Here is a 24214-nt window from a genome sequence, read left to right as displayed (position 1 = left end):
ATGGTTAGAGTAAAATATCAACGTATTTCAATCAGGTGAACAGAGGATAAATCAAAATAATGTGCCAATAATTCTGGCCTCGCTGTGTCTGCACGCCCCTATTTAAAAAAGGAGGCAGACAAAAAACAGGAAACTATAGACCAGTTAGCCGAACATCTGTGGTTGGGAAAATGTTGGAGTCCATTATTAAAGAAGCAGTAGCAGGACATTTGGCAAAGCATGATTCAATCAGGCAGAGTCAGCATGGATTTATGAAGGGGAAGTCATGTTTGACAAATTGTCTAGAACTTTTTGAGGATGTAACGAACAGGGTGGATAAAGGGGAACCAGTGGATGTGGTGTATTTGGACTTCCAGAAGGCACTTGACAAGGTGCCACATAAAAGGTTACTGCACAAGATAAATGTTCACGGGGTTGGGGGTAATATATTAGCATGGATAGAGGATTGGCTGACAAACAGAAAACAGATAGTCGGGATAAATGGTTCATTATCGGGTTGGCAATCAGTCATAGTGGGGTGCCGCAGGGATCAATGCTGGGATACCATCTAGTTATAATCTATATTAACAAATTGGAGGAAGGGGCCGAGTGCAATGTAGCCAAGCTTGCTCACGAGAGGAAAAGATGGGAGGAAAAGCAATGTTTGAGGACGACACAAAAAACCTGCAAAAGGACATAAACAGGCTAAGTGAGTGGGCAAACATTTGGAAGATGGAGTATAATGTTGGAAAGTGTGACGTTATGCACTTTGGCAGAAAAAATCAAAGAGCAAGTTATTATTTAAATGGAGAAAATTTGCAAAGTGCCACAGTACAGCGGGACCTGGGGTTCCTGGTGCAAGAAACACAAAAGGTTAGTATGCAAGTATAGCAAGTGATCAGGAAGGCCAATGGAATCTTGGCCTTTATTACAAAGGGGATGGAGTATAAAAGCAGGGAAGTCTTGCTACAATTATACAGGGTATTGGTGGGGCCACACCCAGAATACTGCGTATAGTTTTGGTTTCCACATTTAAGAAGGCAGTTCAGGGAAGGTTCACAAGGTAGATTCCAGAGATGAGGGGGTTGACTTATGAAGAAAGGTTGGGCCTCTACTCATTGGAACTCAGAAGAATGAGAGGTGATCTTATCAACATGTATAAGATTATGAGGGGGCTCGACAAGGTGGATGCAGAGAAGATGTCTCCACTGATAAGGGAGACTAGAACTGGGGGATATAATCTTAGGATAAGGGGGCATCCATTTAAACAAGAGGTGAGGTGGAATTTCTTCGCAGAGCGTTGTAAATCTGTGGAATTTGCTGCCTCAGTGAGCTGTGGAAGCTCGGTCATTGAAGACTTTTAAGAGAGAGATAGACAGTTCCTTAACCGATAATGGAATAAGGGGTTATAGGGAGCGGGCAGGGAAGTGGACCTGAGCCCATGATCAGATCTGCCATCATCGTATTTAATGGCATAGCAGGCTCGAGGGGTCGTATGTCCTACTCCTGCTCCTATTTCTTATGTTCTAAGTGCGCACCGACCTGGCGAGGCCTTGCACAAACTGATTTTCGGGGCGAGATGTGCATGCGCCGAAAATCGGCTTTTTCAATCTGTCAAGATTTCTCTTGACACATCCTGCACATCTCTGCAGGAACAACATTTACGCAGAAGAGATTGGGCTGTTTGCTCAACTCATGCCCAGCGAATGCTTTTCAAACCTTTGCACCTGGTAGTAGCAGGCACATAGTTTACTTTTACCAGCATAAGAGTTTTAAAACATATTAAAATATAATTGAATCATTCACTTATATGTGAAAAACCCAGTCCATTTCGGTGAGTTTATTTTTAACCCTATTAAAAGACGTAAAAACAATGACCCCCCCCAAAATGTTTTAAGCATTTAATTACATTTAATTTCAATTAATTTTAAATACGTGAGGTGTTTTTTTTATTGATAATGCTTTGTTTCTTGTTTTAGGGTTTTTTCTCATTGATTGTAAAGAAAACTTAGATAAACGGAGATCCCATTATTATCATTGAGAATAGTACCTAATGATTGGTGGTCCAGGCCCATGTGACTCCAGGATTTCCGTACCTACAGGGACATCATCTCCCCATGTGCTGTGCGTCGAATGAAGGCCGCCGACCGGAATCGAACGTTCCTCCCTGACCACCAGGTATTTTCGTAGGAGGTTTTAGGGTTAGAGGCATTCATCCGAAGGATGCCTCTGACGGCAATTTTCCCCGAACGTGTTCTCTCATTAAGTATGCAATCGAAAACTAAACTGAAAATTAACACGATATATTGGATACCATTACCAATAATATCGTGATGAAAATACAAAGTGGACTGAAGAGCTGAAAAGTAGGCTTACAAAAGGTAAAGGCATATAACAAGGCTGATAGTTAATATAACATTAATTTGAAATAACTATTAACGTACATCAAAAGGCCCATTCCTGTAAAGGTCCATTCCTTGGGTTCAGACACCCCGATATAACAAGTTTACCGGTGTTTACTTGGATCACCAGCTATATACCTGGGTTGATCAGATTTACTGCGATCAGTAAAGTTGAGTTGAATTCCCTATTATTTAGCAGGTTAGGGGGTGATCTGATCGAAGTTTTCAAGATATTTAGAGGAACAGAGCAGGTAGTTAGAGAAAGTTTGCATTTTCTTTTCACGCCCAAGCATTGTGCATCAAGACGTTTCTCCTGCTCTCTGTCCTAAATCTCATACATTTAATCCTCTGTCCATGTCCCATCTTTTTAAACTTCTCAACCACTTGGAAAAGTCGAATTCTATCTTCTCTATCACAATCCATCATAATTTTAAACACTTTTATCCAATCACCACAAAATCTGCTCTGATCTGCTCCATATTTGGAGATAGTGGGCTATCTTATACGTGCATTCATTCTGGTATAATGGCGGCCCAAACATTCACTTCCCATTCCTTCTGCCAGTTACAACACTGTGTTCGTGCTGCTTGAACGTTGTGAATGGGACAGGGGCCAATCCCAATCCGTAAATAAACGTGCAGATGCTGGAAAACTTAGACCAAAACAAGAAAAACATTGGGACCGCACAGCGGATCAAGCAGCATGTATCAAGGGGAGAGGCCACTGACCATCAACAACAATAAAAAACAACATTTTGCATTTATATAGCAACGTTAAGGTAGTAACTCATCCCAAGGCGTATCACAGTAGCGTAAATTGACATGGAACCAAACAAGGAGATTTTGAGAGAGTATCGAGATCTTGGTTCAAGTGGTAATGTTTAAGGAGTTTCTTAAAAGAGAGACAGAGATAGAGTGGCGGACAGATTTAGAAAGGGAATTCCACAGCTAAGGCCTAGGCAGCTGAAGGCATGGCTGCCAAGGGCCGAGGAACATTGGGTATGCACAGGAATGCAGAGATCACTGTAGGTTATTAGGCTAGAGGAGCTTACAAATATAGGGCGGGTTGAGGCCATGGAGGGATGTGAACACAAAGATGATAATTTTTAATTCGGGGTGATGCCGGACGGAGAGCCAATGTAGGTCAGCGAGCACAGGGATGATGGGCGAATGGGATACTTTCTGAATTAGGATATGCATATTGGAGTTTTGGATGAGCTCAAGTTCATAGATGGTTGACGATGCGAGACCGGCCAGGCAATCATTGGAATGAGCGAGTCGAAACGCAGCAAAAGTGTTTCATCAGCCGATGGTCTTCAAACGCTGAACAACATTAGGAACAGGAGGAGGTCATTCAGCCTCTCAAACCTGTTTCACGTTTCATGTAGATCATGGCTGATCTGTACATAAACGTCATGAAGAATTTTGGAATTTTCGATATGGATTTTTACGAGGAGTAAAAGAATTGTTTTGAACCCATCGAAAACTTTGTAAAAGAATAGAAACCTCTCAGCTTTAGCAAAATCAGCTTGGTGAGAAATGAGGCTATTGATATATTCTGAAAAGGATGATGGGTGTGGTGTTGACCTGTGGACAGAATGGAGTTTGGAGGAGACAGTTAGTAGGATGTGGAAGACTGACCTTGGGAAACCATTGGGCCTCAGGAACTGTTAAAACACAATGCTGACAGTTGCAGAAATAAGAAAAAGGGCCTGAGGAGCTGATTATAAATTCGTTAGTGTTACAATTGTAAATGACCCAAATATGGCATCATGTGCAGGAATAGATTTGAGGGAGAAACATATAAAGCTGGTGATTTTAGCGGAGTTTTCAGAGGAAATGCCTTATTCTCCCAAGAAGAAAATACTGGATCAAACTTTCTGTCTTGCGTTCTGCTCAATAGAAATCTCTGAGAAGTTTTTACTTTCAATCAAGAGATAAAAACTGTTGTGTCTATGTAAAATTAAATTATTTAAATTGTGAAATAACTTGAGTGTCTCGCTTCATCTTTGACATGTTGAAGACAAACCTGACACCATTAACTCTCCGTTGCTTTCTATCCCTCTATACCTTGATCCAAACACAATCTTCCAATTTCAGTCTTCAACATTCCAATTGACGCCCAGCACCAATAACCTTTTGGGAGAGAGAATTCATGATTTATGCTTGACTTTGTGTGAAATGGTCTGTAGAAGTAAGAAGATAAAGGGTCCAATCATCAAAATTGTCCGTTCTCTCTATAGATTTGCGGGTCACTTCCAATATGTTTTGATTTTGATTTCACATCCTTTGGACTCTTGTTACTCTGGCAGTGTGTAATGGGGAATGTTTTGAACTATAGACGGGAAACAGTTCTCATAATACAAAGAACCTAAAAGGCAGCGTGAAATATAAATCTCCACAGACCCAACATTCAAGTGGCAATGGAAACATTGCAAAGAAAACACGGCAACAGTGTCATGTATTGTTACAATTACAGATTCGATCAAACATGAACAGCCCGACATTATTGAAACCAAAGCTGAATTGACCCTAACAGAGACGTCTTGCTCCTGAGGAAGTGACTTCACACTCATTGGGTTAAAGTGAATATCGATTCCATAAACCTCACAGACACCAACAACACCCGCGAGTGCGAGGTTGGTGCAACTTCCAGTACTTGGTTTTCTTCGCTTTGTTCGTCTTTGGTGTGGTATCCAACTGCAGTACACTGTAAGAACATAAGAACATAAGAATTAGGAACAGGAGTAGGCCATCTAGCTCCTCGAGCCTGCTCCGCCATTCAACAAGATCATGGCTGATCTGGCCATGGACTCAGCTCCACTTACCCGCCCACTCCCCATAACCCTTAATTCCCTTATTGGTTAAAAATCTATCTATCTGTGATTTGAATACATTCAATGAGCTAGCCTCAACTGCTTCCTTGAGCAGAGAATTCCACAGATTCACAACCCCCTGGGAGAAGAAATTCCTTCTCAACTCGGTTTTAAATTGGCTCCCCCGTATTTTGAGGCTGTGCCCCCTAGTTCTAGTCTCCCCGACCAGTGGAAACAACCTCTCTGCCTCTATCTTGTCTATCCCTTTCATTATCTTAAATGTTTCTATAAGATCACCGCTCATCCTTCTGAACTCCAACGAGTAAAGACCCAGTCTACTCAATCTATCATATAAGGTAACTCCCTCATCTCCAGAATCAGCCCAGTGAATCGTCTCTGTACCCCCTCCAAAGCTAGTATATCCTTCCTTAAGTAAGGTGACCAAAACTGCATGCAATACTTCAGGTGCGGCCTCACCAATACCCTATACAGTTGCAGCAGGACCTCCCTGCTTTTGTACTCCATCCCTCTCGCAATGAAGGCCAACATTGCATTCGCCTTCGTGATTACCTGCTGCACCTGCAAACTAACTTTTTGGGATTCATGCCCAAGGACCCCCAGGTCCCTCTGCACCGCAGCATGTTATAATTTCTCCCCATTCAAATAATATTCCCTTTCACTGTTTTTATTTCCAAGGTGGATGACCTCACACTTTCCGACATTGTATTCATCTGCCACATCTTAGCCCATTCGCTTAACCTATCTAAATCTCTTTGCAGCCTCTCTGTGTCCTCTACACAACCCGCTTTCCCACTAATCTTTGTGTCATCTGCAAATTTTGTTACACTACACTCTGTCCCCTCTTCCAGGTCATCTATGTATATTGTAAACAGTTGTGATCCCAGCACCGATCCCTGTGGCACACCACTAACCACCGATTTCCAACCCGAAAAGGATCCATTTATCCCGACTCTCTGCTTTCTGTTTGTCGGCCAATTCTCTATCCATGCTAATACATTTCATCTGACTCCGCTTACCTTTATCTTCTGCAGTAAACTTTTGTGTGGCACCTTATCGAATGCCTTTTGGAAACCTAAATACACCACATCCATCGGTACACCTCTATCCACCATGCTCGTGATATCCTCAAAGAATTCCAGTAAATTAGTTGAACATGATTTCCCCTTCATGAATCGATGTTGCGTCTGCTTGATTGCACTATTCCTAACTAGATGTCCCGCTATTTCTTCCTTAATGATAGCTTCAAGCATTTTCCCCACTACAGATGGGCCTATAATTACCTGCCTTTTGTCTGCCCCCTTTTTTAAACAGAGGCGTTACATTAGCTGTTTTCCAATCCGCTGGTACCTCCCCAGAGTCCAGAGAATTTTGGTAGATTATAACGAATGCATCTGCTATAACTTCTGCCATCTCTTTTAATACCCTGGGATGCATTTCATCAGGACCAAGGGACTTGTCTACCTTGAGTCCCATGAGCCTGTCCAGCACTACCCCCCGAGTGATAGTGATTGTCTCGAGGTCTTCCCTTCCCACATTCCTGTGACCAGCAATTTTTGGCATGGTTTTTGTGTCTTCCACTGTGAAGACTGAAGCAAAATAATTGTTGAAGATCTCAGCCATTTCCACATTTCCCATTATTAAATCCCCCTTCTCATCTTCTAAGGGACCAACATTTACTTTAGTCACTCTTTTCCGTTTTATATATCTGTAAAAGCTTTTACTATCTGTTTTTATGTTTTGCGCAAGTTTACTTTCGTAATCTCTCTTTGCTTTCTTTATTGCTTTCTTAGTCATTCTTTGCTGTCGTTTAAAATTTTCGCAATCTTCTAGTTTCCCACGAACCTTGGCCACCTTATACGCTTTGGTTTTTAATTTGATACTCTCCTTTATTTCCTTGGTTATCCACGGCTGGTTATCCATTCTCTTACCGCCCTTCTTTTTCACTGGAATATATTTTTGTTGAGCACTATGAAAGAGCTCCTTAAAAGTCCTCCACTGTTCCTCAATTGTGCCACCGTTTAGTCTGTGTTTCCAGTCTACTTTAGCCAACTCTGCCCTCATCCCACTGTAGTCCCCTTTGTTTAAGCATAGTATGCTCATTTGAGACACTACTTCCTCACCCTCATCTGTATTACAAATTCAACCATACTTGATCACTCATTCCGAGAGGATCTTTTAGCAGGAGATCGTTTATTATTCCTGTCCCATTACACAGGACCAGATCTAAGATCACTTGCTCCCTTGTAGGTTCTGTAACATACTGTTCTAAGAAACAATCCCGTATGCATTCTATGAATTCCTCCTCAAGGCTACCCTGTGCGATTTGATTTGACCAATCGATATGTAGGTTAAAAACCCCATGATTACTGCCATTCCTTTTTCACATGCCTCCATTAATCCCTTGATTATTGCCTGCCCCACTGTGAAGTTATTACTTGGGGGCCAATAAACTACGCCCACCAGTGACTTTTTCCCCTTACTATCTCTAATCTCCACCCACAATGATTCAACATTTTGTTCATTAGAGCCAATATTGTCTCTCACAACTGCCCTGATATCATCCTTTATTAACAGAGCTACCCCACCTCCTTTCCCTTCTTGTCTATCTTTCCGAATTGTCAGAAACCCCTGTATGTTTAATTCCCAGTCTTGGCCACCCTGCAACCACGTTTCTGTAATGGCCACCAAATCATACACATTTGTAATGATTTGTGCCGTCAATTCATTTACTTTATTTCGAATGCTGCGTGCGTTTAGGTAAAGTGTTTTAATACTAGTTTTTAAACCATGATTTTTAGTTTTGACCCCTCCTGCAGCCCCTTTATATTCATACATATTGTCCCTTCCTATCACTTTGTGGTTTACACTTACCCCAGTGCTACTCTGCTCTGTTGCCTCCTGCCTTTTGCATTCTTTCTTGGGATCCTGTTCATCTGAGCTCTCACCCACTCTAACTAGCTCAGAGCCCTCTCCTGGGTTCTGAATACTCCTTGTATTGAGGCACCAAGCTTTCATGCTTGCCTTTTTATTACACTTTGACCCTTTAGAATTTTGCTGTACAGTGGCCCATTTTGTTTTTTGCCTTGGGTTTCTCTGCCCTCCACATTTACTCATCTCCTTTCTGTCTTTTGCTTTTGTCTCCTTTTTGTTTCTCTCTGTCTCGCTGCATTGGTTCCCATCCCCCTGCCATATTAGTTTAACTCCTCCCCAACATCACTAGCAAATACTCCCCCGAGGACATTGGTTCTGGTCCTGCCTAGGTGCAGACCGTCCGGTTTGTACTGGTCCCATCTCCCCCAGAACCAGTTCCAGTGCCCCAGGAATTTGAATCCCTCCCTGCTGCACCACTACTCAAGCTACGTATTCATCTGAGCTATCCTGCGATTCCTATTCTGACTAGCACGTGGCACTGGTAGCAATCCAGAGATTACTACTTTTGAGGCCCTATGTTTTAATTTAGCTCCTAGCTCCTTAAATTCGTCTCGTAGGACCTCATCCCTTTTTTTACCTGTATTGTTGGTACCAACGTGCACCACGACAACTGGCTGTTCACCCTCCCTTTACAGAATGTCCTGCACCCGCTCTGAGACATCCTTGACCCTTGCACCAGGGAGGCAACATACCATCCTGTGGTACCTCTTCAGGTAGAAGGATGCTTTCTCGCCCTCTAACGTGTTCATGGTTAACTTGGCCATGATAAACCTCGTTTTTGCCACAGCCCTTCTGTTTAAAGTTGCCTACCATGCCTTGCAGAATGACTGGGGCTTTTGGGAGCTGCTGTGTGCAATCTCCGGCCCCATTTTGTTCTAACACGTACGGCAGCACTTTGTTGCTCACCTATATTTGTGTGGATCACGACATCGCCACGGTGCATCCCATCAGATCATGGCAGCTCCACAGAGCACATCACCGCGTGGTCGCTTACTGCCTCGTCCGGCTGGTTCTGGTCACCAACCTGCTCTACTTGTCTCTCAGAGGACCTGTGACCAGCAAGTTCCCCAATCGAAAGACGGCCTAACTGGAGATCTTCTCCTCCAACTCCTGGAGCAGCTGCAACTCCAGGATCAACTTCGCATCCGCACTCACTGAGTTCTTCATTCCATTAGTAGTCCTCGTGGTCTGCAACCCGCTCATTGCCAGGAAGCTTCTGGAACCCACCGCTGGAAAACGCACGGAGCACACGGTGAAGAGGAAAGCCCTCCGCACAGTGCTCCTGGTGCTGATGGTCTTCCTCCTTTGCTTCAGCTGTGGCTCAGTAGGACGTTTACCAATGGTATATTATGAAGCGGTACGTTTCCAGACACCATTCAGTACCTCACTCAAACTTCATGTGACAATATCAATCGGCAACTGTCGTGTTTGGCCCTGAACTACCACACCCCCGACACCCCCCACAGATCCCATCCCTCCTCTGCCCACCAAAGACCGCACTGCCAGCTGTGCCTCTGTGGGCAGCACTCTTGCCTCTGAGTCAGAAGGTTGTGGGTTCAAGTCCCACTCCAGAAACTTGAGCACACAAAGCTAGGCTGACACTCCAGTGCAGTGCTGAGAGAGCGCCGCACTGTCAGAGGGGCGGTACTGAGGGAGCGGTGCATTTTTGGAAGGGCACTACTGAGGGAGCGCTGCAGTGTCGGAGGGGCAGTACTGAGGGAGCGCCGCACTGTCGGAGGGGCGGTAATGAGGGAACAGTGCATTTTCGGAGCTGCAGTACTGAGGGAGCACTGCACTGTTGGAGGGGCAGTACTGAGGGAGTGCTGCACTGTTGGAGGGGCAGTACTGAGGGAGTGCTGCACTGATGAAACTGCAGTACTGAGGGAATGCTGCACTGTCAGATGGGCAGTACTGAGGGAGCACTGCACTGTTGGAGGGGCAGTACTAAGGGAGCACTGCACTGTTGGAGGGGCAGTACTGAGGGAGCACTGCACTGTTGGAGGGGCAGTATTGAGGGAGTGCTGCACTGACGGAGCTGCAGTACTGAGGGAGCACTGCACTGTTGGAGGGGCAGTACTAAGGGAGCACTGCACTGTTGGAGGGGCAGTACTGAGGGAGCACTGCACTGTTGGAGGGGCAGTACTAAGGGAGCACTGCACTGTTGGACGGGCAGTACTGAGGGAGCACTGCACTGTTGGAGGGGCAGTATTGAGGGAGTGCTGCACTGATGGAGCTGCAGTACTGAGGGAGCACTGCACTGTCGGAGGGGCAGTACTGAGGGAGCGCAGCACTGTCAGAGGGGCAGTACTGAGGGAGTGCTGCACTGTTGGAGGAGCAGTACTGAGGGAGTGCTGCACTGTTGGAGGGGCAGTACTGAGGGAGCACTGCACTGTCAGAGGGGCAGTACTGGGGGAGTGCTGCACTGTTGGAGGGGCAGTACTGAGGGAGCACTGCACTGTTGGAGGGGCAGTACTGAGGGAGCACTGCACTGTTGGAGGGACAGTACTGAGGGAGCACTGCACTGTCGGAGGGGCAGTACTGAGGGAGTGCTGCACTGTTGGAGGGGCAGTACTGAGGGAGCACTGCACTGTCGGAGGGGCAGTACTGAGGGAGTGCTGCACTGTTGGAGGAGCAGTACTGAGGGAGCACTGCACTGTTGGAGAGGCAGTACTGAGGGAGCACTGCACTGTTGGAGGGGCAGTACTGAGGGAGCGCAGCACTGTCAGAGGGGCAGTACTGAGGGAGTGCTGCACTGTTGGAGGGGCAGTACTGAGGGAGTGCTGCACTGTTGGAGGGGCAGTACTGAGGGAGCACTGCACTGTTGGAGGGGCAGTACTGAGGGAGCACTGCACTGTTGGAGGGACAGTACTGAGGGAGCACTGCACTGTTGGAGGGACAGTACTGAGGGAGCACTGCACTGTCGGAGGGGCAGTACTGAGGGAGTGCTGCACTGTTGGAGGGGCAGTACTGAGGGAGCACTGCACTGTTGGAGGGGCAGTACTGAGGGAGCACTGCACTGTTGGAGGGGCAGTACTGAGGGAGCACTGCACTGTTGGAGGGGCAGTATTGAGGGAGCGCAGCACTGTCAGAGGGGCAGTACTGAGGGAGTGCTGCACTGTTGGAGGGGCAGTACTGAGGGAGTGCTGCACTGTTGGAGGGGCAGTACTGAGGGAGCACTGCACTGTCAGAGGGGCAGTACTGGGGGAGTGCTGCACTGTTGGAGGGGCAGTACTGAGGGAGCACTGCACTGTTGGAGGGGCAGTACTGAGGGAGCACTGCACTGTTGGAGGGACAGTACTGAGGGAGCACTGCACTGTCGGAGGGGCAGTACTGAGGGAGCACTGCACTGTCGGAGGGGCAGTACTGAGGGAGTGCTGCACTGTTAGAGGGGCAGTACTGAGGGAGCACTGCACTGTTGGAGGGACAGTACTGAGGGAGCACTGCACTGTCGGAGGGGCAGTACTGAGGGAGTGCTGCACTGTTGGAGGGGCAGTACTGAGGGAGCACTGCACTGTCAGAGGGGCAGTACTGGGGGAGTGCTGCACTGTTGGAGGGGCAGTACTGAGGGAGCACTGCACTGTTGGAGGGGCAGTACTGAGGGAGCACTGCACTGTTGGAGGGACAGTACTGAGGGAGCACTGCACTGTTGGAGAGGCAGTACTGAGGGAGCACTGCACTGTTGGAGGGGCAGTACTGAGGGAGCACTGCACTGTTGGAGGGACAGTACTGAGGGAGCACTGCACTGTCGGAGGGGCAGTACTGAGGGAGTGCAGCACTGTCAGAGGGGCAGTACTGAGGGAGTGCTGCACTGTTGGAGGGGCAGTACTGAGGGAGCACTGCACTGTTGGAGAGGCAGTACTGAGGGAGCACTGCACTGTCAGAGGCGCCATCCTTCTGTTGAGATGTTAAACTGATGGATGAGACGTCTGCGCTCTCAAGTGGATGTAAAAGTTCTCATGGCACTATTTCGAAGAAGAGCAAGTGTCCTGGCCAATATTTATCCCTAAATCAAAATAAAAACAGATTATCTGGTCATTCACATTGCTGTTAATGGGAGCTTGCTTGTGTGCAGATTGGTGTAGCGTTTCTAACATAATAACAGTGACTACTTCAAAAAAAAGTACTGAATTTGCTGTATCGCACTTAGAGATGTCCGGTGGTTGTGAAAGGCGCTATACAGATCCAAGTATTTCTTTCTTGGTCCCCTTGGACCTCCAAATGGTCCACTCTCTCAGGTATATCCGAGTGCTGCCCTTCGCCGGCTCATCCAGTTCACCGACTGCCCCCAGCGGGTCACCATGACACTGACCAGCCTCAAATGCTGCATTGACAAGCTGAACTACTCCATCGCACGCATTCAAGAGCAGAAATTTCTGCTGTAGGCATGATGCTCTGTGTAACGTCAGCCATCTAAGGAAAGCCACATCAGCAAGCAAGACTTGGCTGTCACAGTTGCAGCAACAGATCACTGAGCTATCAGCAGTTGTCAGTTTCCATTCACAGGGCTATAATTGCAGGGACAGGTCACTGACATCTCAAGACAGGGCACTTTCCGCTCAGTCAAATCCCCGGAATTGATATTTTCTGCTCACTGTAATCACATGGATGGACAGAATGTGGTGAATTTGGACTTCCAGAAGGCATTTGACAAGGTGCCACATAAAAGGATACTGCACAAGATAAAAGTTCACAGCATTGGGGTAATATATTAGCATGGATAGAGGATTGGCTAACAAACAGAAAATAGAGAGTAGGGATAAATGGTTCATTCTCTGGTTGGCAATCAGTAACTCGTGGGGTGCCGCAGGGATCAGTGCTGGGACCCCAACTATTTACAATCTATATTAACGACTTGGATGAAGGGACTGAGTGTAACGTAGCCAAGTTTGCTGATGATACAAAGATGGGAGGAAAAGCAATGTGTGAGGAGAACACAAAAAATCTGCAAAAGGACACAGACAGGCTAAGTGAGTTGGTAAAAGTTTAGTAGATGGAGTATAATGTTGGAAAGTGTGAGGTCATGCACTTTGGCAGAAAAACAACAAAGAGCAAGTTATTATTTAAATGGAGAAAGATTGCAAAGTGCCGCAGTGCAGCGGGACCTGGGGGTACTTGTGCATGAAACACAAAAGGTTAGTATGCAGGTACAGCAAGTGATCAGGAAGGCCAGTGGAATCTTGGCTTTTATTGCAAAGGGGATGGAGTATAAAAGCCGGGAAGTCTTGCTACAGTTATACAGGGTATTGGTGAGGCCGCACCTGGAATACTGCGTGCAGTTTTGGTTTCCATATTTACGAAAAGATATACTTGCTTTGGAGGCAGTTCAGAGAAGGTTCACAAGGTTGATTCCAGAGATGAGGGGCTTGACTTATGAGGAAAGGTTGAGTAGGTTGGCCCTCTATTCAGAGGAAAGAGAGGTGATCTTATTGAAACAAGTAAGATTATGAGGGGTCTTGACAAGGTGGATGCAGAGAGGATGTTTCCACTGATGGGGGAGACTAGAACTAGAGAGCATGGTCTTAGAATAAGGGGCCGCCCATTTAAAACTGGGATGAGGAGAAATTTCTTCACTCAGTGCGTTGTGGGTCTGTGGAATTCGCTGCCCCAGAGAGCTGTGGAAGCTGGGACATTGAAAAAAATTAAGGCAGTAATAGACAGTTTCTTAAACGATAAGGGAATAAGGGATTATGAAGAGCGGGCGGGGAAGTGGAGCTGAGTCCATGATAAGATCAGAATCAGCCATGAACATATTAAATGGCGGAGCAGGATCGAGTGGCCGCATGGCCTACTCCTGCTCCTATTTCTTATGTTATGTTCTTATTCTGGTCACTCAGTTTCCAGGACTGGGCTGTTTCTGGTCAATGAGATCACGCAATGGAGTATTTCTGGCCAGATATCCCAAGAATGCCCTGTTTCTGATCAGTGCCTTTAACTTGTCCAATGTGAATGAAATTTAACAATGAGATGGCAGTAACACTGAGCAGCAGCTTAGTGATCACTGAGTATGATTTGGAGCTGTCAATATCTGTCTAGATTTTGTCTGGGTCTGCATAGTGCTGACTCTGTTGCACAGGAGCTGACTGTTTTGGTTTGGAGTGATCTGGATTTGGTTAGCAGTTTCTGAATCTGTGTAGGAGGTACAATGTCCTGTTTAGGAATTGTCTGGCTAGGAGCTCTCTGGGATTCTGTCGCAGCTGTCTGGGTCTGTGTAAGTGTTCAGTCTGCCTGTGTATGATCTGTCTGGGGATGTCTGTGTAGGGGCTGCTTGGATCTATGCTGGAGATGTTAGGTTCTGTGGAGGAGCTGTCTCTGTCTGAGTAAAATCTCACTGTGTCTGTGTAGGAGTTGTCTGAGCCTGTGAACGAGCGTTCTAAGTATTTTAAGGAGCTATCTTAGTCTATGCAGGAGCAGCATGTGTCTATATAGGAGCTGTCCTGATCTGTGCAAGAATTGTCTGGGCTTGGGTTGATGTTGTCTGACACTGCCTAAGAGCTATGGCCTTCTCTGCAAGAGCGGTCTGCATCTTTGTAGGAAATGGTCGTTTCTGCTCATATGCTGCCTGCGTCTGAATAGAGGCTGTCAGTATTTGTGTAGGAGCTGCCTTGGTAAGAGATGTCCGGCATTGAGTCGCAGCCATCTAGATCTGTGTAGAATGTAGCTGCTTATGTACAAGAGTTTCTGGCTCTGTGTAGAATGTACCTGCTCATCTACAGCAGTTTCTGAGTCTGTGTCGGACATACCTGCTCATGTACAGGAATTTCTGGTTCTGTGTAGAATGTACCTGCTCATGTACAAGAGTTTCTGGGTCTGTGTTGAATGTACCTGCTCATGTACAAGAGTTTCTGGGTCTATGTCGAATGTACCTGCTCATGTACAAGAGTTTCTGGGTCTGTATAGAATGTACCTGCTCATGTACAAGAGTTTCTGGGTCTATGTCGAATGTACCTGCTCATGTACAAGAGTTTCTGGGTCTATGTCGAATGTACCTGCTCATGTACAAGAGTTTCTGGGTCTATGTCGAATGTACCTGCTCATGTACAAGAGTTTCTGGGTCTGTGTAGAATGTACCTGCTCATGTACAAGAGTTTCTGGGTCTGTGTTGAATGTACCTGCTCATGTACAAGAGTTTCTGGGTCTGTGTCGAATGTACCTGCTCATGTACAAGAGTTTCTGGGTCTGTGTAGAATGTACCTGCTCATGTACAAGACTTTCTTGGTCTGTATAGAATGTACCTGCTCAAGTACAGGAGTTTCTGGGTCTGTATAGAATGTACCTGCTCTTGTACAGGAGTTTCTGGGTCTGTGTAGCATGTACCTGCTCATGTACAGGAGTTTGTGGGTCTGTGTAGCATGTACCTGCTCAAGTACAGGAGTTTCTGGGTCTGTGTAGAATGTACCTGCTCATATATAGGAGTTTCTGGGTCTGTGTCGAATGTACCTGCTCATGTACAGGAGTTTCTGGGTCTGTGTAGAATGTACCTGCTCATATATAGGAGTTTCTGGGTCTGTGTAGAATGTACCTGCTCATGTACGGGAGTTTCTGGGTCTGTGTCGAATGTACCTGCTCATGTACAGGAGTTTCTGGGTCTGTGTCGAACGTACCTGCTCATGTACAGGAGTTTCTGAGTCTGTGTAGAATGTACCTGCTCATGTACAGGAGTTTCTGGGTCTGTGTCGAATGTACCTGCTCATGTACAGGAGTTACTGGGTCTTTGTCGGACGTACCTGCTCATGTACAGGAGTTTCTAGGGCTGTGTAGAATGTACCTGCTCATGTACAGGAGTTTCTGAGTCTGTGTCGAATGTACCTGCTCATGTATAGGAGTTTCTGAGTCTGTGTCGAATGTACCTGCTCATGTATAGGAGTTTCTGGGTCTGTGTCGAATGTACCTGCTCATGTACAGGAGTTTCTGAGTCTGTGTCGAATGTACCTGCTCATGTATAGGAGTTTCTGGGTCTGTGTAGAATGTACCTGCTCATGTACAGGAGTTTCTGAGTCTGTGTCGGACATACCTGCTCATGTACAGGACTTTCTGGTTCTGTGTAGAATGTACCTGCTCATGTACAGGAGTTTCTGGGTCTGTGTCGAATGTACCTGCTCATGTACAAGAGTTTCTGGGTCTGTGCAGAATGTACCTGCTCAAGTAGAAGAGTTTCTGGGTCTGTGTAGAATGTACCTGCTCATGTACAAGAGTTTCTGGGTCTGTCTCGAATGTACCTGTTCACGTACAAGAGTTTCTGGGTCTGTATGGAATGTACCTGCTCATGTACAAGAGAATTTAACACAATCACAATTACTAAGGAGGTGGTACACAGTAAGAGAATGGGACTAAAGGCAGATCAATCCCCTGGACCTGATGGCTTGCATCCTAAGGTCTTAAGAGAAGTAGCGGCAGGGATTGTGGATGTAATTTACCAAAATTCCCTGAATTCTGGGGAGGTCCCAGCAGATTGGAAAACTGCAAATGTAACGCCCCTATTTAAAAAAGGAGACAGACAAAAAGCAGGAAACTATAGACCAGTTAGCCTAACATTTGGGGTTGGGAAAATGTTGAGTACATTATTAAAGAAGCAGTAGCAGGACACTGGGAAAAGCAAAATTTGCTCAGGTAGAGTCAACATGGATTTATGAAGGGGAAGTCATGTTTGACAAATTTACTGGAATTCTTTGAGGATGTAACGAACAGGGTAGATAAAGGGGAACCAGTGGATGTGGTATATTTGGACTTCCAGAAAGCATTTGACAAGGTGCCACATAAAAGGTTACTGCACATGATAAAATTTCATGGGATTGGGGGTAATATATTAGCATGGATAGAGGATTGGCTAACTAACAGAAAACAGAGCGTCTGGATAAATGGTTCATTCTCTGGTTGGCAACCATTAACTAGTGGGGTGCCGCAGGGATCAGTGCTGGGACCCCAACTATTTACAATCTATATTAACGACTTGGAAGCAGGGACTGAGTGTAACGTAGCCAAGTTTGCTGACAATTCAAAGATGGGAGGAAAAGCAATTTGTGAGGAGGACACAAACAATCTGCAAAAGGACATAGAAAGGCTAAGTGAGTGGGCAAAAATTTGGCAGATGGAGTATAATGTTGGAACGTGTGAACTCATGCACTTTGGCAGACAAAAATCAAAGAGCAAGTTATTATTTAAATGGAGAAAAATTGTTAAGTGCTGCAGTACAGCGGGACCTGGGGGCCCTTGTGCGTGAAACATAAAATGGTTAGTATGCAGGTACAGCAAGTGATCAGGAAGACCAATGGAATCTTGGCCTTTATTGCAAAGGGGATGGAGTTTAAAAACAGAGCAGTCTTGCTACAGCTATACAGGTTATTGGTGAGGCCACACCTGGAATAATGCGTGAAGTTTTGGTTTCCATATTTATGAAAGGATGTACTTGGTTTGGATGAAGTTCAGAGAAGGTTCACTCGGTTGATTCCGGAGATGAAGGGGGTTGACTTATGAGGGAAGGTTGAGTATGTTGGGCCTCTTCTCATTGGAATTCAGAAGAATGAGAGATGATCTTATCGAAACGTATAAGATTATGAGAGAGCTTAACAAGGTGGATGCAGAGAGGATGTTTCCACTGATGGGGAAGACTAGAACTAGAGGGCATGATCTTAGAAGAAGAGGTCGCCCATTTAAAACTGAGTTGAGGAGAAATGTCTTCTCTCAGAGGGTTGTAAATCTGTGGAATTTGCTGCCTCAGAGAGCTGTGGAAGCTGGGACATTGAATAAATTTAAGACAGAAATAGACAGTTTCTTAAACGATAAGGGAATAAGGGGTTATGGGGAGCGGGCAGGGAAGTGGAGCTGAGTCCATGATCGGATCAGCCATGATCGTATTGAATGGCGGAGCAGGCTCGAGGGGCTGTATGGCCTACTCCTGTTCCTATTTCTTATGTTCTTATGTTCTGTATGATGGTACAAATCAAACCTACCAAGCAAATGTTTGTTACTTACATGAGAGAGAGGAACATAGGAGCAAAAGGCCGAGTGCGACTATCAGCGGTGAAAGAATGGCGCCAGCCTTTCATTTAAATGGGACTTGCCCACAGACTTTCCATGGAGTTCTGCACGGCAACTTCATGTAAACTCGAAAGCCGAAACGGCAAGCACGGTGCCCTCTACATGGGATCCGGGACTGAGCCATGACACAATGGATCTCCTCAACCAATCAGATTGAAGAATTGTTAATGGGCAGTGCAGAGTCTGAACCAGAAAGTGTCATTTAGAATATTTAATTCAATGTAAAATCAGGTACACAAAGCGAAACAAGTCAGGGAAAGATGGGATTAAGGGAGAGAGAGAAATGAGACAGAAAGAAAAGTCAAAACAAATATATTTTTATACAATCAACAGCAATTAATATCTGAAGGAATGAGATTCCACAATTATAAATAGCATTGTTTACACTGTCAGAAAGGTTGTTTGACAGTAAAGAAAATGACTTAGCTCGCTGTTACAAAGTGTAGGACAAGCCCTAATTTGTTCTGGTGAATTTAGTTCCTATCTCTGAATTAAGTGCAGCAACTTCGCGTTGTTCCATTTATTGCACTGTCGAATCTCTCGGCAAAACACCGGTAGAACACAGCTTCTGTAGGAGCAGGGCATCTCGGACTGCTTGAATTGTTGTCCGATTTTTGTGGTATATATCAATGACTTGGACTTGAATGTTGAAGGTATGATTAAGGAGCTTGTAGGTGACACTAACACATGCTGTGTGGTTGATAATGAAGAAGAAAGCTGCGATTTCAGGAAGATATCAGTGTACTGTTCAGTTGGGCAGAACAGTGGCAAATGGAATTCAATCTGGATAAGTGTGAGGTAATGCATCTGGGGAGGTCTAACAAGGCAAGGGAATGTGCATTAAATGGTACGACACTGAGCAGTATAGAGGAACAAAGGGATCTTGGAGTGCAGTTCCACAGATCCCTGAAGGTAGCAGGCCAGGTAGGTAAGGTGGTGGAGAAGGTATCAAGAACTCTCCCTCAAGGCTACCCTGGCCAATTTGCTTGTCCAATCAATAAGAAGGGTAAAATCGCCCATGATTATTGCCGTTCCTTTTTTACAAGCCTCCATTATATCTTGACTTATACTCTGTCCAACAGCATAGCTGCTGTTAGGGAGCCTATAGACTACACCCACCAGTGACTTGCCCCTTATTATTTCTGATCTCCACCCAAACTGATTCAACTCTTTGATCTTCTGAGCCAATATTGTTTATCACTAACGCACTGATCTCATCCTTTATCAACAGGGCTTCCCCACCTACTTTTCCTTTCTGTCTGTCCTTCCGAATTGTCAAATACCCCTGAATATTTAGTTCCCAGTCCTGGTCACCTTGCAACCACGTCTCTGTAATGGCTATCAGATCATACCCATTTGTATCTATTTGTGCCGTCAACTCATCTATTTTCTTACAAATGCTATGTGCAGTTAGATAAAGAACTTTAAAATGTTTTTATTTTACCCTTTTTTCCTACTTTGATCCCACTATCTCATTCACTGTCAAGTTTAAATGTTCTGCCCCTTCCTGTCACGCTCTGGTTTTCATTTCCCCCAGTGCTACCCAGCTCTCGTGCCTTCTCCTTATTCTTTGACTCTTTACACTTTCGCTCACCTGAATCCTTCCTCCCCACTATTTAGTTTAAAGCCCGCTCTACAGCCCTAGTTATTCGATTTGCCAGGACCCTAGTCCCAGCACGGTCTAAGTGGAGCCTGTCCCAATGGAACAGCTCCCTCTTACCCCAGTACTGCTGCCAGTTTCCCATGAACCAAAACCCATTTCTCCCACACCAGTCTTTGAGCCACGTGTCTGATTTTATTTACCCTATGCAAATTTGCTCATGCCTCAGGTAGTAATCCAGAGATTATTACCTTTGTGGTTCTGCTTTTTAATTTGGCCCCTAGCTGCTCATAATCCCTCAGCAGAACCCCTTTGTTTGTCCTACCTGTCATTGGTACCCACGTGGACCACGACAACTGGATCTTTCCCCTCCCACTCCAAGTTCCTCTCCAGCCCAGAGGACATCTCCTTAATCCTGGCACCGGGCAGACAACATAGCTTTCAGGATTCATGCTCTCGGCTGCAGAGAACAGCATCGATCCCCCTAATGATACTGTCCCCTACCACTACTACATTTCCTTTTACTGCCCCCACTTGAATGGCCCCCTGTACCACAGTGCTGTGGTCAGTTTGCTCATCCTCCCTGCAGTCCCTGCTCTTGTCCACACGGAGCCAAAGCCTCGAACCTGTTGGACAAGAGCAAGGGCTGAGGCTTCTCCATCACTACCTCCTGGGTCCCCATACCTGCCTCACTCGTAGTCACACCCTCCTGTCCCTGACCATGGATCGAATTTGAATTAATCTAATTGGTGTGACTAGTTCCTGGATCGCAGCGTCCAGGTAACTCTCCCCCTCCCTGATGTGTCGCAGTATCTGGAGCTTGGACTCCAGCTCATCAACACGGAGCCCAAGTTCCTCGAGCTACAGACACTTGCTGCAGATGTAGTCGATGGGGACCTCAATGGGGTCCACCAGCTCCCAATATTGCAAGCAGTGACACATCGTCTGCCCTGCTATCATTAATGTATTGAATTAATTAGATTTAGTTTTTAATCCAGGCCCCTAATTTAAGGCCCTTAATTTAAAGCAAGATTATTTTATTTTATTTAAAGCAGGAGTGTGTTTATCCGGTGGGGGGGGGTGTGGGGGCATAGAGAGATATTAACTGTGGTTGTTTGACTATAGTTTATTGAGAGAAGAGGTTACCTGTTGGAAGTGGGCTGTAGTTTGGTATGAGGAGAGATTATCTGATGTGATCAAGTTGTAGTTTGCTTTGGGGTAAGGTTTTACCAAGGAGGGGTGTCTGGGCTGTAATTTTGTGTGAATACCGTTTAATTGGGCGTCTAAGCTGCAAGTTGATTTGCGTAGACCTGAACTGGGGATCAGGACTGGACGTTTATCTGGTAGCGTTGAACTGGGATCCTGGACCGTAGGTTTTTGTGGGTAGAGTTTTACTGGGATCCTGGACTGTAGCTTGACGTGGGTGGAGTTTAATTGGGAGACTGAACTGTAGTTTACTGTACAGAGAATACAGTTGGGTGAGTTGAAACGGGGGTGGGGTTTTCGACTCCAAGTTGATCCGTGGAGCGTTTAACCGGTAAAGCTCGACTGCAGGTTAAAGTGGGGGGAGTTTGATGGGGGCAGGGTTGCATGCTGATGGAGGAAGATGTCCACCATATGGGTGGAGGTTTACGGAGGTGCTGTGAGTAGCTTCATGTGGTCAGAGATTAACAAGCGCAGGGCTTGCTGGATTTTAACTTGATGTTGGTGAGTTTACCTGGAGTGTCTGGATTGTATTTCCATGTGGGAATATTAATTGGAAGATTATTGGAATATTATTTGCTGTGGACATATAAAAAGATGAATTCAGAGCAGGATTAGGCCATACGGACCCCCGAGCCTGTTCCACCATTCAATAAGATCATGGCTGATCTTCGACCCCAACTCCACTTTACAGAACTATCCCCACATTCCTTGATCCCCCTCGAGTCCAAAAATCTATCGATCTCAGCCTTGAATGTAGTCACAGACTAAGCAAACACAGCCACCCAGGATCAAGCATTCCAAAGATGAACAACCCTCTAAGTGAAGAAGTTTCTCATTTGGTGTGGGATAGTTTAACTGGGAGCAGCAGGATTATAGTTTGCTGTGGGGAGAATGTAACCTGTTACGGAGAAAAGTGCATGGTCAGCACATTGATGTGGGCAGAGTTGAACTGAGGACCTGAATTGTATTGCTGTGTGGGGAGAGTTTAACTGAGGGTGCTGGACTCTAAGGTGGCTTTGGGTGAGTGTAACCAGGGTGGGGTTCTGGACTCTAAGCTGATCTGTGGAGTTCAACCATTGCGGGTGGAATGTAACATAAAGTCCCAGTAATAAAATGGCTGGCCCTTTATCTTGATACTTTGACCCCTAGTTCTAGACTCTCCAGCCAGGAGAAACTGCCTCTCAGAATCTGCCCTTTCAAGCCCTCCAAGAATTAAATACGTTTCAGTAAGATCATCTCTCATTCTTCTAAACTCTTGAGTATCGACCCATTTATATCAGTCTCTCCGTATAGGACAACCGTCTGGTCCCAGGAATCAATGTCGTGGACCCTCGTTGCAGCCCCTCAAAGGCAAGTATATCCTTCCCTAGGTTAGGAGGGTAGCCAATGTAACTCCACTTTTTAAAAAAGGAGGGAGAGAGAAAGCAGGGAATTATAGACCGGTAAGCCTGACCTCAGTAGTGGGTAAAATGATGGAATCAATTATTAAGGATGTCATAGCAGCGCATTTGGAAAATGGTGACATGATAGGTCCAAGTCAGCATGGATTTGTGAAAAGGAAATCATGCTTGACAATGGAATTTTTTGAGGATGTTTCCAGTAAAGTGGACAAGGGAGAACCAGTTGATGTGGTATATTTGGACTTTCAGAAGGCTTTTGACAAGGTCGCACACAAGAGATTAATGTGCAAAGTTAAAGCACATGGGATTGGGGGTAGTGTGCTGTCGTGGATTGAGAACTGGTTGTCAGACAGGAAGCAAAGAGTAGGAGTAAATGGGTACTTTTCAGAATGGCAGGCAGTGACGAGTGGGGTACCGCAAGGTTCTGTGCTGGGGCCCCAGCTGTTTACATTGTACATTAATGATTTAGATGAGGGGATTAAATGTAGTATCTCCAAATTTGCGGATGACACTAAGTTGGGTGGCAGTGTGAGCTGCGAGGAGGATGCTATGAGGCTGCAGAGTGACTTGGATAGGTTAGGTGAGTGGGCAAATGCATGGCAGATGAAGTATAATGTGGATAAATGTGAGGTTATCCACTTTGGTGGTAAAAACAGAGAGACAGACTATTATCTGAATGGTGACAGATTAGGAAAAGGGGAGGTGCAACGAGACCTGGGTGTCATGGTACATCAGTCATTGAAGGTTGGCATGCAGGTACAGCAGGTGGTTAAGAAAGCAAATGGCATGTTGGCCTTCATAGCAAGGGAATTTGAGTACAGGGGCAGGGAGGTGTTGCTGCAGTTGTACAGGGCCTTGGTGAGACCACACCTGGAGTATTGTGTACAGTTTTGGTCTCCTAACTTGAGGAAGGACATTCTTGCTATTGAGGGAGTGCAGCGAAGATTCACCAGATTGATTCCCGGGATGGTGGGACTGACCTATCAAGAAAGACTGGATCAACTGGGCTTGTATTCACTGGAGTTCAGAAGAATGAGAGGGGACCTCATAGAAACGTTTAAAATTCTGACGGGTTTAGACAGGTTAGATGCAGGAAGAACGTTCCCAATGTTGGGGAAGTCCAGAACCAGGGGTCACAGTCTAAGGATAAGGGCTAAGCCATTTAGGACCGAGATGAGGAGAAACTTCTTCACCCAGAGAGTGGTGAACCTGTGGAATTCTCTGCCACAGAAAGTAGTTGAGGCCAATTCACTAAATATATTCAAAAGGGAGTTAGATGAAGTCCTTACTACTCGGGGGATCAAGGGGTATGGCGAGAAAGCAGGAAGGGGGTACTGAAGTTGCATGTTCAGCCATGAACTCATTGAATGGCGCTGCAGGCTAGAAGGGCTGAATGGCCTACTCCTGCACCTATTTTCTATGTTTCTATGTTTCTATGTTTCTAGGAGACCAACACTGTACATAATACTCCAGGTGTGGTCTCACCAAATCCCTATATAAGTGCAGCAGGATAGCCTTATTATTATATTCCAACTGCCTTGTAATAAAAGCTAACGTACCATCTGCTGACCTAATTGTTTGCTGTGCCTGCTGTAATGCGGGTTACACAAACACCCACATACCTTTGAAGAACAATATTTCCTGCTCTCTCAGCTTTAAAGAAATCTGCTTTTTATTCTTCTTACCAAGTGGATAATTTCACATGTCACCAAATTGTACGCGAGCTGCCACCTTATAGCGCAATCATTTCACCTGTCTATATCCCTTTCTAGCCTCGCTGCATCCTCCTCACAGCTTACGGTCCCTTCCAAAATTGTATTGTCAG

The 24214-nt window shown here is 45.7% G+C and overlaps 1 pseudogene; it reads left to right on the top strand.

Moving 5' to 3' along the window:
- The first annotated feature begins 624 nt into the window (after positions 1-624).
- On the top strand, positions 625-12530 carry LOC139242579 (lysophosphatidic acid receptor 6-like; annotated as a pseudogene).
- Positions 12531-24214: the final 11684 nt, after the last annotated feature.

This window comes from Pristiophorus japonicus, unplaced genomic scaffold (genome assembly GCF_044704955.1).
Source record: "Pristiophorus japonicus isolate sPriJap1 unplaced genomic scaffold, sPriJap1.hap1 HAP1_SCAFFOLD_138, whole genome shotgun sequence".
NCBI lineage: Eukaryota > Metazoa > Chordata > Chondrichthyes > Pristiophoridae > Pristiophorus > Pristiophorus japonicus.
This window is presented reverse-complemented; position numbering and strand designations above follow the sequence as displayed.